Raw genomic sequence first — 15,554 nt, forward strand, 5'->3', positions numbered from 1 at the left:
GTAAGATAGAGATGAAGAAGATGGTAAGCAAACATGTTACAGTGATATTAAGTGGCACGGGACTAGAAATGCCAGAGGATCATTTAAGGATAATTTAAAATCTCCTTGGCCAAGTCACTGTCTTGTTGCCTGTCCTGGAAAAGCCACTGTGCATCTTATTAAAAGCTGTGGTGCCTGAAAATCCTGCAGCCACTTAAAATGAGGGAAGAGAGACAGCAAATAGGTGAAAGTTCAACTTTCAGAATCTGAGAGCTTTTTAGATCACTGAAGAGCATAAAGTTTACCAATTTGTATTTTGGACAGTGTTAGAACTGACAAAGAACATGCAGTGCTGGCAGGGCAAGATCTGACCTCAGTAGTGGAGATGTGCATTACTTCCCATGGATTATTCTTGGACAGGTGAAAACAAATATCTCTGATTACAAAATGGGGAATGTGTGTGATACTAGGGCCAGGGTACTGATGTGAGCCCAGGGCCACTGCTGCCCTTGGGGCTGCTGAGCCTCCAGGCAAGGACCTGCTGGGAGCCAGGGCTTGGGATAAAAGTGCCCTGTGTGTGCTCAGTTTGGACTCTGGCTTTTAATCAGGCTCTGGAATAGTCCCCAGAGGATCTTGGTACAATGAAAGACAAAGGAAAATATAAGACTATCTAGAAGAGCCAGCTCATTTTAAAATTCACAAATTTTGGAAAGTAGCAGTTCTGTACTCCCAAGCACAGGAGAAGAATTTGTTCCTTGCCTATGCCTATGGCTGGGAAAAGTCTTGTGAAACTTGTTTTAAACAGAAACTTTTGGCCAATAGTGGTAGATTTCCTCTTACCAAAAGAGTTATTATTTTCATGCCATCTGACAGCATTATTAGAAGGTAATCCTTTTCCTTAACCTTCCTGCCACTGAGTATAGAGCAGGTTTGAGCATGTGTACATTCCCCCTATTAAATGCCCTTTCCATAATTAATGATACAGTAACTCTCGTGGGGTGGTAAGTCTGGCAAATAATGGTGTATTCCAATGCAAACATTCTTTTGAAGAGGATAAACCTGCTCCAAGAGAGCAGGCACAAGGGACAGTGCAACCTTCACCCACACCCCTACAGCAGGGTTGTTTCTCTGACATTTGTGGCTAAAGGGACTCCCAGGATACTGCTGTTCAAGGCGGTTTCCCAGGTTGCTCACAATGGAAGTCCTCAAGTAACCCCAGAAAAAGATGAGGATATTACATGACTATTTCTTGTGATTTATCATGCTGGGTAGAGTACTGTGGGGCCAGAGGGAAATGCTGCATGGAACACGGGGAGAGGCGTGTGTTTCTGTGTGTTCCAGAGCAGGTTTCCTGCTCTGCCACAAGATAACACGAGAGGAAAATGCTTTAGTCTGGCAAACGAGACTGCTCTCAGCAAGAGCTGCAAAAAATAATCACGACTTTTTCCTTTTATCAAAGCTGAAAGCTTTGCTGCTGTAGCTGTTCTGCCTGGTTTTGGGTACCCACCCACCTCAGCACGCCCGGGGCCCCTCAACCCTGGCATCTCACACCACGCCAGCCAACACTCCAGCAAAAGAAACATTCCCCCTCAGGGAAACGGCAACACTGGCAAAAGCCTGGGAACAAGAACCGAAGGCAAACAAATGAGATTTCAGACCGGTTTTTTTTCCCTTTAAGTAAGGGTCACTGGAGTGGCTGAGCACCCTCCCACCAGCTTTCAGAGCAGCTGGTCCAGGACCCTCCTCCATCACCCTCAGCAGGGCTTCACCCCTCTTCACTCCCGCCACCGTGCCGCAATGGTGCTGGTTTCCATTTTTTCTCTTGGCAGCCTTTCATGAAATTATATTATTTATAGTCCTGTGTCCATTCACATCATCATTACTCTCTAACAATAAACTTAATAATGCCTTTGCAAGCCTTTGTTATTTGCTGAATGCTGTGGGGTGCTGTGTTTCGGAGCTATCATGCACTTTACAGAGCCTATGATTTGTCTCTTGGGTATGTTATCTTGCTATTAGCTGTAAATAGGGATCTAGATAATGTTTTACATCTGTACCATTAAGAAGCAACAAATTAGACTCTTCCCTAGCCACTTTTGCTAGCTCACTAATCTTTGTTAACTTCAGGAAAAATGGGTAAAAAATAATCACTGTTTGTAAAGATACTGAGAAAACTCCACAATACATATGCTTGAGACTATAACAAGTGAGATTTTTTTAACCAGATCTGGTTGAAATTCAATACCCTTTTTCCTGGGAAAGCCACAGATTGTTGCTATTTGTTTTCACAGCAAAATGAAAAGGAAGCCCAAAGTGTGATATTTCCTTTACAAAATGAGATAAATATTAATTTCAAATCCATAATTTAGAACATTTTGTTTCAATGAAATGCAAAATAAAACAGTTCAGAATAAAAATCCACTTAAAAAAAAAAGAAAGAGAAAAATATTCCTTCTTAGTGCAACAGAAGAATTTCTTTTCAATGTATTTGCAAAATAAAATAAGCAGCTTCTAGATTTCTCTGGGAAGTTGCTTCCAAAGGCTGACCAGGCAGCAGCTTTCAAGATGCAGATAACAGTGAAAAATGCTGAAGTTGTCCATCCCCAGTGCTGGTGAGGTATTAATCAACTCTTTCTAAAAGTTTCTTTTGAAAAAGAATCAGCTTTTTGGGTTTTTGAAAGTAATGATTCAGTAGCTGAGGTTTTGAAGCTTAAAGAGAAGCTTAGTTTTGGACAAAGGGGCTTTCCAGATGGACAGTCTGTGCTGGACAGTGTGCTAAGGTGGTAGGACAGAAAAACTGCTTGGGTCCCTGCTGGCCCCTTTCCTCCTGCCTGCTTTGCCTGGACTCTCTTTAAAGGGTGCATCCCACTCGGCACAAAATTTCCAAAAGTGATGTGTTTAGAGGTTTGAGGTCTTGGCTGAACACTGAAACAGGTTTAAACCCCTTGGATAATGTTTAGATAGTCAAAAGAGTCAATATTACATCACTGCCTGGACACCAGGAAACACCCCACAGGCAGTTTTTTGCCTTTTTCTTACACACTTGATTTTTTCATCATGAGTTTTTCCTTCCTGGGAGCAGTCAGCACCTGACACTAATGGAATAGAATGTGATAATTCACTGCCAACCCAAATGCATGAGGAGACCACTGGAGTTCACAAGATATGTGTTTCTTCACCAAACACCTCTTAAAATATTAACCAGCCTCGTGAGCCAGCCTATCTGCTTACAGAAAACAGAGTGATTTGTTTTGTTGGAAACCACCATCAGGATGGAGAGCAGACTTGTCCACAGCTGAGCAGATAATGATGCCTGTGAATTTGTGGGTAGTGTTTGGAGTAAAGGGAAATCATTTTATCACAGGATCAGTGAAGTAATATGAGCAGGGTTGTGATTGCCTGATGAAACTTAGTGCACTTTCACAAGATCAAAATGGCACAGGGGAAGCATGGAGTTTGGGAGAGATGTAGCTGCTGATGGGCACCACAGGATGTAAAACTCTGCAAAGCACTGTTCTGATTTCTCATGTGAAGGTGCATGGGGCTCAACACAGCTTAGCAGCACCTCACAGTGGTAGGCTCTGTCCTGCAGTAATGCTTGTTACAGCCAGATCACAAAAAATGTCATCTCGTGACATGTAGGATGGCATCCACTGTAGCAATGACTGATGGAAGCAAATAGAAGTTTTAGGGAATATTCATGGCTGTCTTAGCTTCTCCCTTTCTACCTTGAAATGATCTCCTGACACACTGGGATAATTTTGCAGTGTTGGTTTCCCTCCCTTCCAGTTCTCACTGCTGAATTTCACCTGCTCTTCTCTGTGTGACTCCACAGCTGGGCAGTGATCCTGGGCCCAGGGTACAACATCCCAGGCACCAGGTGAAGGTAACTGGCTGCTTCTCACTGAATCCTTGCTAAAGGAGACTCAGCCCCTTTTCTTTAAATTGTCAGTCTTCATTTATCTCTGGGGTGATGGGTGATTTTTACTACTTGGTTTTCAGTTCATAAAAGCCAGCAGTCAGAGGAGTTATCTGTGATTTCACTCTCTTCGTGTGCTCAGAAATGTTTCTAGGAGAAGCAAGCTACCATTGTAGTGCTACATATCTGCAGCAACAAGAAAAAGATTTCTTATTTTTCTTCAGAGAAATATGGGCTCATATAGATCACAAGGTAAGTTACTGCACAGTAAGAGACTTGTGGAACCAGGTTTGCAAATGTGGAAGCAGAAACCGCAAGTTTTAGATCCTAGAGGAACTAAAGCCCAGCTCTGGATGTCAACCTGTAATTGCTGGATGTGTAGGAACAGGAGGGACTGGGAAAATGCTTCCTTTATTTTAATACATCCAAAAAGCCTTCTTCAAAGGGCTGCTGTAGAACATCTCTGAGGGAAACAGGACAGGTACATGCATAACTTGATGGTCAGGTCCTCAATGTACCATTAATTGAATATGCCATTCTCCTGGTATATTCAAATTAAGGGACATAAATTCCTTCTGTCTTTTGTATCTTTGTGGGTCTCCCCCTGCCACTTTTACTCTTCACCCCACCTGGTAAAGAATCAAAACATCCCTGGAACTTCAGGGGAGCAAGTAAAACCACAGCAAAGGTCAAGGCATCAGCTGGAGGCTGACTGTGCTGGGGTCTAATGGAGGTGCTGGGTCTGCCTCAGCCTCAGTGGCCTGTGAAGAGAGAGGCAAATTATCCCAGATTTTACTGCTCCCCACCAGCCTCTACCCCCCAGTCCCTGGCAGGGACTGCTTGGCAAGCCAAAACAGCAGGAGCTAACCCAGGATAGCAGATATTTCCAGGTCCTGCAGAGGTTCCTTGCAGAAGGCATCTGCTGTCCTCTGAATCAGGCAGAAAAAGATGTTTTTTTTAAACTTAGACCTAAACCTCAGCAACTTTATTCTCCAAATCAGAAGTTGCACACTCCTGCACATCCAGGAGTGGTGAAACAGCAAAGAGATGGTGCTGTTCCCTGGTGGACTCCTCAAGGGCTCACAAGTGCACCCAGGCAGTTAGACAGTGTTATTAGTGAAATAAATGAACACTGAAGAGGATTTCAAGCAGACCAGCCGTATAACATGAGGGTAGTGATGATGCAGTAGGGCTGATTTGGAATGGCCCCAGGGGGAGGTGTAGAAAGATGAATGGGTCAAGCCCTGCTGTACTTCCTGCAGCATCCCTTCCCCTGCAAGTGAAAAAGCCAAGGAAAGGGAAGCAAAGACTAACCTAAACTCACCATCTGAGGGGCTTGCCTTTAGTGGACAGCACACACTGCCAGGGCCATGCCCAGACTGTGCACTGACATCCAGGCTGCAAAATTCCCAGGCTGCACCATCCAAGCAGCTGCTCCCAGGGGCTGAGCTGACTGGTGGAGATGGGGCACAATGGCAGGTACATGCTGGGAACAGTGTTAGATAACTCTCCAAATGGGTTTGGGGGAGTTCTGCTGCAGCAAACTGTGACATGTCAGCCAGTGGTTCCCCATGGGGCTGCTTGGTGTGGCACCAGGGACAGGAGGGTTCTTGGGGAAGCTGACAGGCTTAGTTCCATTGAGGCACAGATTTATTGGGGGGGACAATGAGGCTGCAGCCATCGAGCATGCTGCCAGCATTGGCAATGGAATGGAACAGTTCTCGAGTGTTCCTGCTAGCCCTTGGGGTGGAAGGGCAGCCTGCAGTGGAGGTCAGCTGGTTAGCTGGTTCTCTGTGCCTGGTATCAGGACAAGTGTATGATATTGTGGCATTGAGGTCTCATTGTAAGGTAATTCACAGAGGCATTAGTGTTTGGAAAGAGCAAGCTTGAGCAAAAGACAAAGTGTGTGTGTAGTCTACTAATAAACCTACAACCAGAATCTCAACTGGTCAGGGTGACCTGCTCAGGCACTGCAAAGCCTCCACAGGCACAGGCAGCCTTCCCTTCTTGCTCTGGGCTTGGCACAGGTGTCAAACGCTGCTGAAAGAATCGACACCAGAGGAATTGTGGATTGCTCACAGCAGCAGGCACTTTCTCGTTCTCTGTAGTCTTTCACCCATGCCTCTTACAGTTTGACTCGATGATCTTACAGGCTTTTTCCAAGCTAAGTGTTTCTCTGATTCACTAGTGCTAAGCGTGAGCTGAGAGAGAGAAACTACTTTCTACGTTTCCACATGTTAGAAAAACTGAAATATTTATGATGGTGATATCCTGCCTATCAGCTCCTTCCTCACGCCTTGGGCAGCCCAGAGAGGGTGTGCATTCTCCATTCCTGAGTACATTCAAAACTTGAGTGGATGCTGCTCTGAGCAGCCTGCACTGACTGACCTGCTTGAGCAGGGGGTTTAGAGAAGGTGACTTCCAAGGATGCCTTTCCAAGTCAAACATCCTCTAATATTACAAATCGTGAGCTTTTAGACCCTTTTGCATTCTATTTCTTAAGGTCATTTGTATTGCCTTTGAATGAAAATGGAATGGTCTATGGATAGATCCCCCTTTCTTTTCAGGCCTCCAGCCAGTGCCAGCTCTGAGGGCAGCTGCAGCATCATTCCCTTGACACAGTTGCCAAGGACACCAAAAGGCTTTGAACCCCGGGGCCTGAGCAGCAAACTGAAAGATTGATGAAAAACCTCAAAGTGAGGCAGAATAGAAATGAGGATTTAAAAGAAAAATCAACCAAACAAAATCTCCACCAAAATCCCTTTAGTCCCTACTGCAGCCTGCAGTCTGGTCCTTCCTTCCAAGCCTCTGCTCACTCTCTAGTGGCTTTACTGGTTTTCCACAACCTCCTGTGCCCCTGAGTGATGGTCACATCCCCCAGATGTTGCCTACCCTCCCCTTTGATGGGATGGGATGGAATCAACTTGACAAGAACTTTTCTATTGAGGACAGGACAGGCTGCAGATAAACCCAGGCTTTTGGAAGTGGGCAAAGCTGGAGATGTATTCCTGTCTGGTAGTGTGTCTGCCTTTGGACATGGACTACAGGGAAGCTGTTTCCATTAATTATTTTTCTGTCTCTCACCCACAGTTTGCAGGCATGGCCATGGGCAGGTGCTGCAGGAGGGTGCTCATGACAGGAGACCTACAAAAACAGGAGAAAGGCAAAGGAGACCTGCCTTCTGGAGCAGATTAGCTGCAAAAATCAGGCTATCCTACCTACGTGTTTATCTGATTTAAAAAGAAAACAAAAATATTAAGAAAAGAGATGCATTCAAGACTAAAATATTGACAGTAGGGAAGATTGAGCTTCAGTCCTTTAAAGGAACGAAATGTAACAATTTGGCTCTGCCTTGCTTTAATACTGTTTTAAATCACCTACTTGGAAAATAAATTAATGTATTGCAATTTCCCCACAATGTGGGGCACTGCTGAAAAAATTCTTTGCTGAAGGAAAGGATGTCATTAATGCGTAGAGGGAAAACAGTTTGATTGATTTTTTTCTAAAGCCTGTTTTAACATGTCTAAATTACAGTGTTTTCTGGTCGTTTCTGTCATTTCTTAGATGATGACCATCAACTGACATTTTTAATCATTGATTTTTCGCCTAAGCTGCCTGCTTATGAAAACCCTGCTTTTAACAGAAATTTGCTCTGAATAATGTGGAGTTTTAGCCTGTTTTCTCTAAATTGTATATTGAAATTTTTCTTGGCATCATCACATAAGGGAATTCCTCTGTTGTAGCACCTCTCTCAGATAAATCCCTTTGTGGCTGAATAAAAGGCAGATAATCTTTTTGTTACTCCAGGATATTTCCTCAGGGATTCAGGAGCTGCATAAAATTACAAGCACCTCCAGCTGCAAGGTCTTGGTTGACCTTTCCTACTGCTGTTGGGCTCTTTTTCAGCAGGAGTGAAGGGGATGAGAGTCATCCTCAGCCACGCAGTAAATGGTGCATGTGAAACTCTTGCAGGTGTTCTTGTGCTGTGTCTGGCGAGCTCGGGCTGCTCCTGTTGTGGCGAGGTGCTGAGAGGCTGCACAGAGCTGTGACCATGACCTGGGGACCTGGTGGTGTTCAGTGGTTGGAGCTACACGTGCTGATGAAACCTGGGTCTGCATTTAAAAATCCTGAAATGGAAAATATTCAATGCCAACAGAAAAAAATGAGGCAAAAGGAATAAAGAGGTTGTTCCCTTTTAGAAAACAATTTCTGTTCTTCATTTATGATCTTATCCCTGACTTGCCATTTGAATTTTTAATGCATTAATTGTGCTGTGTATATTGTTGGAGACTTCTGAAAATGTCAGCGAAATTAGATTATGATTAGAACAGAACATAAAGGCTAATTTAATTTAAAGTCATATCATCTTCCAACTGAAGTCCTGTGTCCAGGCTATATCCTGTTACTACTCATTGCTTATTCTGTCAAGGTGCCTTGGAGCCCAAATCATCACTGTGTGAAGGACTTTGGGAAAAGGGTCTTCTCTGCCTCTCTCTCCCCATCTTTTCCTCAAGAAACTGAGTTTTCTTTTGCCTATGCATGATTTATGGGCAAGACAGATGTCACATCAGCTGAAGGCAGGATTAATCCAGTGAGGAAAGAGCTGCAAGGATGTATCCCACAACATACAGGCCAAAGAGGCTGAAAGAGTTGGGGGTTTCAGCCTGGAGAAGAAAAGGCTCTGGGGAGACTATAGAGCACCTTCCAGTATCTATGGGGGTCATCTACAACAATGCTGGAGAGGGACTTTTTACAAGGGCATGTACTGACAGGACGTAAGGGAGTGGCTTTAAACTCAATGAAACTAAGTTTAGATTAGATATTAGGAAGAAATCCTTCACTGTGAGGTTGGTGAGTCACTGGAACAGGTTGCCCAGAGAAGCTGTGTGTGCTTCATCCCTTGAAATGTCCCAATCATGCTGGATGGGGCTCTGAGAAGCCTGGTCAGGTGGAAGGTTCCCTGCCCATGGTAAGAGTGTTGGAACTAGATAATCTTTGAGGTCACCTACCAAACTGAACTATTCAGAGAGTGTATGATGAATGACCAAAGCCTGCTCCTGGCATGTGCTCCTGGGCAGCTCTGGTACAAATTGCCTGGGGTGTCTCCTTCCCAGGAGTAGTGGTGTACATCAGCTTGGGCAGCATGCTAGAGTGAGCCACCTCCACTTATCTGCATGGCACCCTTCAGCCATGTGGTGACATTTGCACCTTCATCTATCACTCAGTAAATGAAAATACTGCATTTATTTGGCTGCAGCACTTCTCTTCCATGAATGCCTTGACATTTATATACCACCAAGAGACATCACGTTATGTCAGGATTTTATTCTTGTGGCATTATCTAAATAATTAAAGCTGCCATTACCTGGCTGAAGCAAGTAGGAAAGTAATAAAGTTGCTTGAATTTCTGATTCTGTTGCAGTTGCAATGAAGGAGGCAGCTGATGCCATGGGGATGGGCACCATATCCCTGCAGTCTGCCTCAAACCCTGCACAATGCCTTGGCAGCAAAGTGCTCCACTGCACATTCAGAGCAAACTTGTGTCCTCAGCTCTGGCTGGCACCGAGGCTGTGTCGAGAAGCTCCAGCACTGGAGTGGGCACTATTCCTGAGCATCCATGCATCTCTTTCACAGATTAGCTACTATAAATCAAAAGACTAATGTTTTTTGGAAACCTAGGAAAGACCAGGCTTAAATCATCCTAAGCAGCATGAGAAGCATTTGCCATACAGATGAATGCAGGCAGTATCCATGAGTACACAACCCTTTTTTTTTTCTTGCCCTATCTCCCTTTTCCAGAGTGCAGCCTGGGCAGGCAGTGGGGCAGGCAGTCACTGAGGCAGCTCTGTAATGATGCCCTAGGCTCTTGTGTGATTCAAGTGTCTCAGCACCTCCTGCAGACAGCCTAATCGTCATCTGGAGCCATTTATTCACCTCCAGCTTCTGCCAAGAACTTTAAGCTGTGTCCTGTCTTGTAGTTTCCCTGAGATGTACCAGGACCTGGTACGCCTACGTACAAAGGCCCATAAGGCCATATTCAGGATGTAAACTTTGGTTTGCCATAAAAAAGCTGCAGTATTCCATTAGCATGTTTTCGCTCATGGACGAAAATGTAGCAGTTTGGGAAAAATGAACTACAGATGAAGAAGAGAAGTAATCTCCTACAGCTTTTAGAAGCTTTATCAGACTGCAGGGCAAAGATTTTTCTTCCTCTATGCAACTGGAAGCAGTTTCTCTAGCATTTATAGGAGAAACTTTTTCCTGGCTTTGACCGGGATAATTTCTTTTTTGTAATTGGTACAGTGCTGTATGAGAATCATGTTGGAGGCACAGTGGTGTTTTGATTGTTGCTAATTAATGCTTACCCTGTGTCAAGGACATTTCATTGTCCCATGCTCTGCAGTGATCAAGTGTCCAAAGGCTGGGGGAGCATGGCCAGGAGAGCTGACCCCACCTGGCCAAAGGGATATTCCATACACAGACTGACAGGGGCAGCACATAAATACTGGAATTACCTGAAAAGGAGTCAAGCAGGTATTGGGACATTTTGGCATTGATCAGCAAGTCGTGAGCAATTTATTGTGCATCACTTATTTTCTTCTTGAGTTTTATCTAATTTTATTATTATTGTTATATTTGTCTCCGTTTCAGTTATCTCAGTTATCTTCAAGTTAGCTTACAAGTTTTACTTTTGATTCTCCTTCCCATTCCACCAGGGAGGGGCTGGGGTGTGGAGGATAAGCAAGTGGCTGTGTGGTGCTTAGTTGCCAGATGGGCTTAACCCACGACAGGGTTTCACACAGACACGTGTTATCTATCTACATATGATGCATTCCTTGGACACAGAGAGATGCTCTAAGACTCACCATGATTTAAGCACAGTGAGACAGAGAGGGTAGAGGGCTCAGCAGCTGATTAATCCTTCTTGCTGGAGTAGGTTTTTTTGCTGATGTGCCCATCACTTCTGCAGGGCTCTAATTTGAACAAGGGTTGAGGGTGCCCTTCCACGGTGCCTCTTCCAGGCGTGGGTTTGCAGTGCCATGTCCCAGGCACAGCTTCGTGTCCAGTTCAGACACTGGCTTCTTGGAGGAGACTGTCATTTAAATCAGAAACTTTATTCCTCCTGTTCTTTCTTGGAAATCGAGTGTTTGGCATATGGACTACTTCTGGTTTAATGACAGGCCCCTTCCCTAACGTAAGGTCAGATTTCCCAGTTAATTTTTAGCTGCCATACAATTTCTGACACATCAAAATAAAAACATGAAGTGTCTTAAAGCCACAACTTGGCTAAAGCAAAAAAATTGGGGTTGTTTTTCTTTCAAAAAAGATTGAAAAGAGACTCGTTTGGACATAGAGCCAAGTGGGTCTAACGGTCTGTGTCAGTGGAAAACAAATTCACTAATAACCTGTGGAACAGTGCTCCTTGGCACAGCCAGTATTGCACCTCCTGCCACAGCTCATGCATGCAGTGCCTGCACCATGGCTGGAGGCGCCTCCTGAGATCCACACTGCCAAAGACCAGAGGATGTGCAAGGAGCTGTTCCAGCTGGAGCCTGGCTGGATGCTGGACAGGTTTCATATTGAGGAGTGTAAAGTGAATTATCCTTATCTTTAGTAGAAGACTTGTTCATTTCTATGTCTCATGGGGAAACACATATTTGGGAAATTAATGATTGGATACCTGGAAAGGCTGGCCTGGAATAGAGACTAGGCAGAGCAAAAGGAATAAAACAAGTATTTATTGGAAAGATACACTTTGAGCTGTGCAAGAGCCTGGCCAGGGTTACACCCAAATCAAATCCAAGATGGATCCTGGTCACGAGTCTTTACACTTTTCTAAGCCTTGGGTCATCTACATATTGGGGTCAATTATCCAACCACAGCCCCAGGCTATGAAGTCTCAGCTCCCCGGCTTGCCCCCTTCCCTTAGCCATTGTTTCTGCTTTTTGGGTACCGATTGTCCTTGATTATCCAGCTAGGAAACAATTGTTTTGTCAAACTACCCTGTGAAGAGACCTTACTAACACCTAATATGAAGTTTCAGAGTTACAGACTAAGCAGCAGAGATTCTGAAAAATGTAAAAGCTAAAACCCAAGGCATCAATTGTCTCCAGCGAAAGCCTCTAAGGCACCTTCCAATTTTAATTGTTACTACTGAAGTCCCCTGACTTTGTAGTCTCTCTATTCTCTCTTGTTAGCAGAACTGGTAATTGTATTTAAAAACAATTACAACATTTCCTCCGATGAGCTTAGCTCCTTTAGCCAGGTCGAACAAAGGTCAGAGGAGATATAATATCTTTTAATGAATATGCTGGCTGGTAAATGCTGAAGAGAGGAAAAAAGCTTTTTGAGCTGAAACATATTATTAGCTCAAGATCAAATGACTATGTGTTGGTTATGGATAAATTTATACTTTCATATGGAAGACAGTTTCTGGGTATCTGAAGAAGCAAGATGTAAAGAGCTTGTTTGGTCACAAGTGGAGAGTTTAGGCTTGTTTTAAGATGGAGCCTCATGGCCCCATGTGAGGGGCAGAAGAGGTGAAGGGAGGAGCTCTCAGAGAAAAGGGATGACCTTTGTGCCTCTGCTGACACAGTTTTTGTACTGTCATTACTCGTGTTTGAGCTCTCTGGGATTCTGAGGAGGACATTTCTCTTTGGCTTCACCCAAGACACTGACTGGTGAACCAGGGTAGAGGAAACATGCACTGCTGCTGCTGGGGCATTCAGAGGAGTCTCAGTGCATGTTTCCTTGTCTTGCTCTGCTTAAACTTCTGTGGTGGTTTAAACAACAGCAGGAAATACTAACAGCTGCAGTAGCACATCAGTTTGTAGTTAGTGGAGAGCCCCTGATGTCCCCAGTATCTCCTGTTCTCTTCCTATGTGTGGATCTTGGTTTATCGTCATAGGCTCTGAGTTTGCTGAGTCTGTGGCCTGAGAATGTCTTGGCAGATGGGTGGATGTCCTGGAGTCCTTCTAAATTTGACCATTGCTGCCTGGCAATTGGTCATCATGACAGTCCCCCTGGCTTGGCATTCTTGTCTAAATTGTCTGACCACTGTCCGACCACTGCCCATTGCTCTGCCAATACCCCTGAAAAGCAGGAGATGCTACTTTGTAAGGTTTTTATTCCAGGCTGAATCTTCACAAAATTATCATCACTAAAATTACCTTCCTGTGTCCATCTGCTGTGCCCTTTTTTCCAGCCTTCTGTCATGAAACCACAAAGTTCCATTTAAAGTTTTAAAGTTCCATTGAAGTTTTCTGCTTAGAAAAAACTTTCTCTGCAAACATGCTAACTCTTGTCAACTGGGCCTGTGATAGCTCAAAATATAACGTCCACCAGTTGGGAATTATTGCAAAAAAAGCTTCTTGTTTAACTGTCTCACTGACATTCAGCAGTTTGTGGTCTTTGCATGAATTCTTGATTTTAGACTTCTCCAGCTTTAAGTCATGGGACCTGCTAGGTGCTTTGTGTATAGCACTAACTGTGAAAGCTCTGAGGAGCAGAAAAACAAGTTTTAGCTATATTCTTCTGTTATATTCTTCAAGGGTAGACAAATGCCACTGAATAAGCAATTTTGAAAAAAAAAAGAATTGGTAACTTTGACAGGATAGTGTACACACTGAAACAAGACTGATTTTTTTTAGATTTAAGGATTGCTGGGAGAATGTGATGCATCATTGTCTAAGAGTGTGCTTTGTTCTAAAAAAGAACATTCTTTTTGTTTGCTTCTGCACTAACTGTCTGAATGTCTTTGGAAAACTTCATAAGTAACACACTACAGACTGAGAGTAAAATCTCAATAGGGGTAGGGGTGCAGCACCTACAACTTCTACAACTATGAAGGAAGGTAAATGAGGCAGCATGTCCATTTTCCTACTACTCATGCTGCTGCTGTGTATGCTTTTCTTGCTCTGCATGGAAAGCAGATACAGGAAATGTGGCATCAGCATCAGCAGCATGCAACCCAAAGTTTAACTGTGAGGAAAAATATTGTGGGAGTATTGATTCAGTATTGGAATCTCAATAGGTCAATAGGTTTTCAGCTCCTCACTTCCTAACTCTTTCCTTCTCTGTTGCAGCAGGGTACCCTAGTGATCAGTGTTGGTTAACAAAAGTTGAAAGACCAAACTACTTCACCTATCAGGGACATTTCTTTTGGAAATGCCAGCAGGGTCAGACAGAAAGTGAGAGCAATGGCCCAGCAAGGAGACAAGTCTCTGGGCAATTCCAAAGCCTGGAGGTGAATAGACATATCATAGACAGGTAGATGTGGTGTGTCAGAAGCAGCAGGTGTCCTTCTTTTAGAACAATACTTCCTACTGACATTTTTATCTTTCAGTAGGGAATTTTTGGTTTTGTTTGAAAACCACAGTTTGGAAATAGATGTATTTACTTTACATTACATTTTTGGGTTTAAGCACTTTACCATGGGTAAGCTAGTAAAATAATCATGGCTAACTTAATAAAGAAATCTGAAAGATCAATAAATTGTTTATAACTATGGCTAATAATTATCTATAATCATAGATGTCCATAGGACCATCTCTAACAGTAGCCCTAGGAGTCTGGCACATTGTTTAGGGATCCTTTACAAAGAATCTGCATAGAAATTGTGACCAAGGATTATTAAAAGCTGCTCGTTTCACAACCTGCCACCTCCCTAAATGAGAAACATGTGGATCTGTAATGTGGAAGGATGTGTAATGTCAGCATTTTCTGCAGGGGTGCACCACACTTCCATGTGTGTGTGGGACTCTTGTGGAGGAGTTGCTGTGTTCAGTGAGGTCTTCTGGACAGTTTTGTCATTGTCCATAAGCAAAATTAAATCAGTGTGAATTGTTAGGAACATTTTTGCCACTCTTCCCAGTTTGCAGAAACCCTGCATATTCACTCCCTGCAAGAGGAATAATTGCCTTGTCCTTTGAGGGCACTGTGTCGTTACACAGGAGTTAAGGTATGTATGCTAGTAACCCCTAAGATGTAATTCCCCTCTTTCTACTCAGAATGTGAAGCAGTCATGCTGGTGGTGAAGAACACGATCAGTGCCATCAAAGTGAAAAACCAAGGCTTCTCTGAACTATCCAGGTAGTGAATGCACCCATTGTCACATGTTTATTCTTCAAAATCATGCAGTATTCACGGATGTTTAGTTTCTCACACACTAATTCATGCATGTATGCATGTACTCTTTGCTACTGATGCTTTTAAGCCCTAGAGACCATGGCTGAGCAACAGCCTTCTGCCTTGTAATAAAGACCCAGGTTTTGTTGGTCCCATTGAAAACACTGACTCTCTGTGGACATCAATGCAGAAAAATCCACATAGTGCCCAGTGCTGGGCCAAAGCAGGCTGCTGGGACAGTGCTATGAGACACTAGCAGGCTCTTCCAGTGATGTGGCTGCAAAGATATTTTAAAAAGCCCTTGAATCTGCAGAGTTGGATGCTTTGCACGAGAGACAGCTGGCTTGTAATTAATTCTTTTATAATATTAATGACATTAAACAGTGTTTTCCCAGATGATCTGAACAGAGATTGTTTCCTCTTTCATCACATTTAGATTTACTCTAAAGAATAAACTTTAGGAGGCACTACAAAAAGCAATGCACAGTGTGCTCCTGCAGAGGCTGTAATGCATAGTACTAAGGTCTCC

This window comes from Sturnus vulgaris, chromosome Z, assembly GCF_052056855.1.
Source record: "Sturnus vulgaris isolate bStuVul1 chromosome Z, bStuVul1.hap1, whole genome shotgun sequence".
Lineage (NCBI taxonomy): Eukaryota > Metazoa > Chordata > Aves > Passeriformes > Sturnidae > Sturnus > Sturnus vulgaris.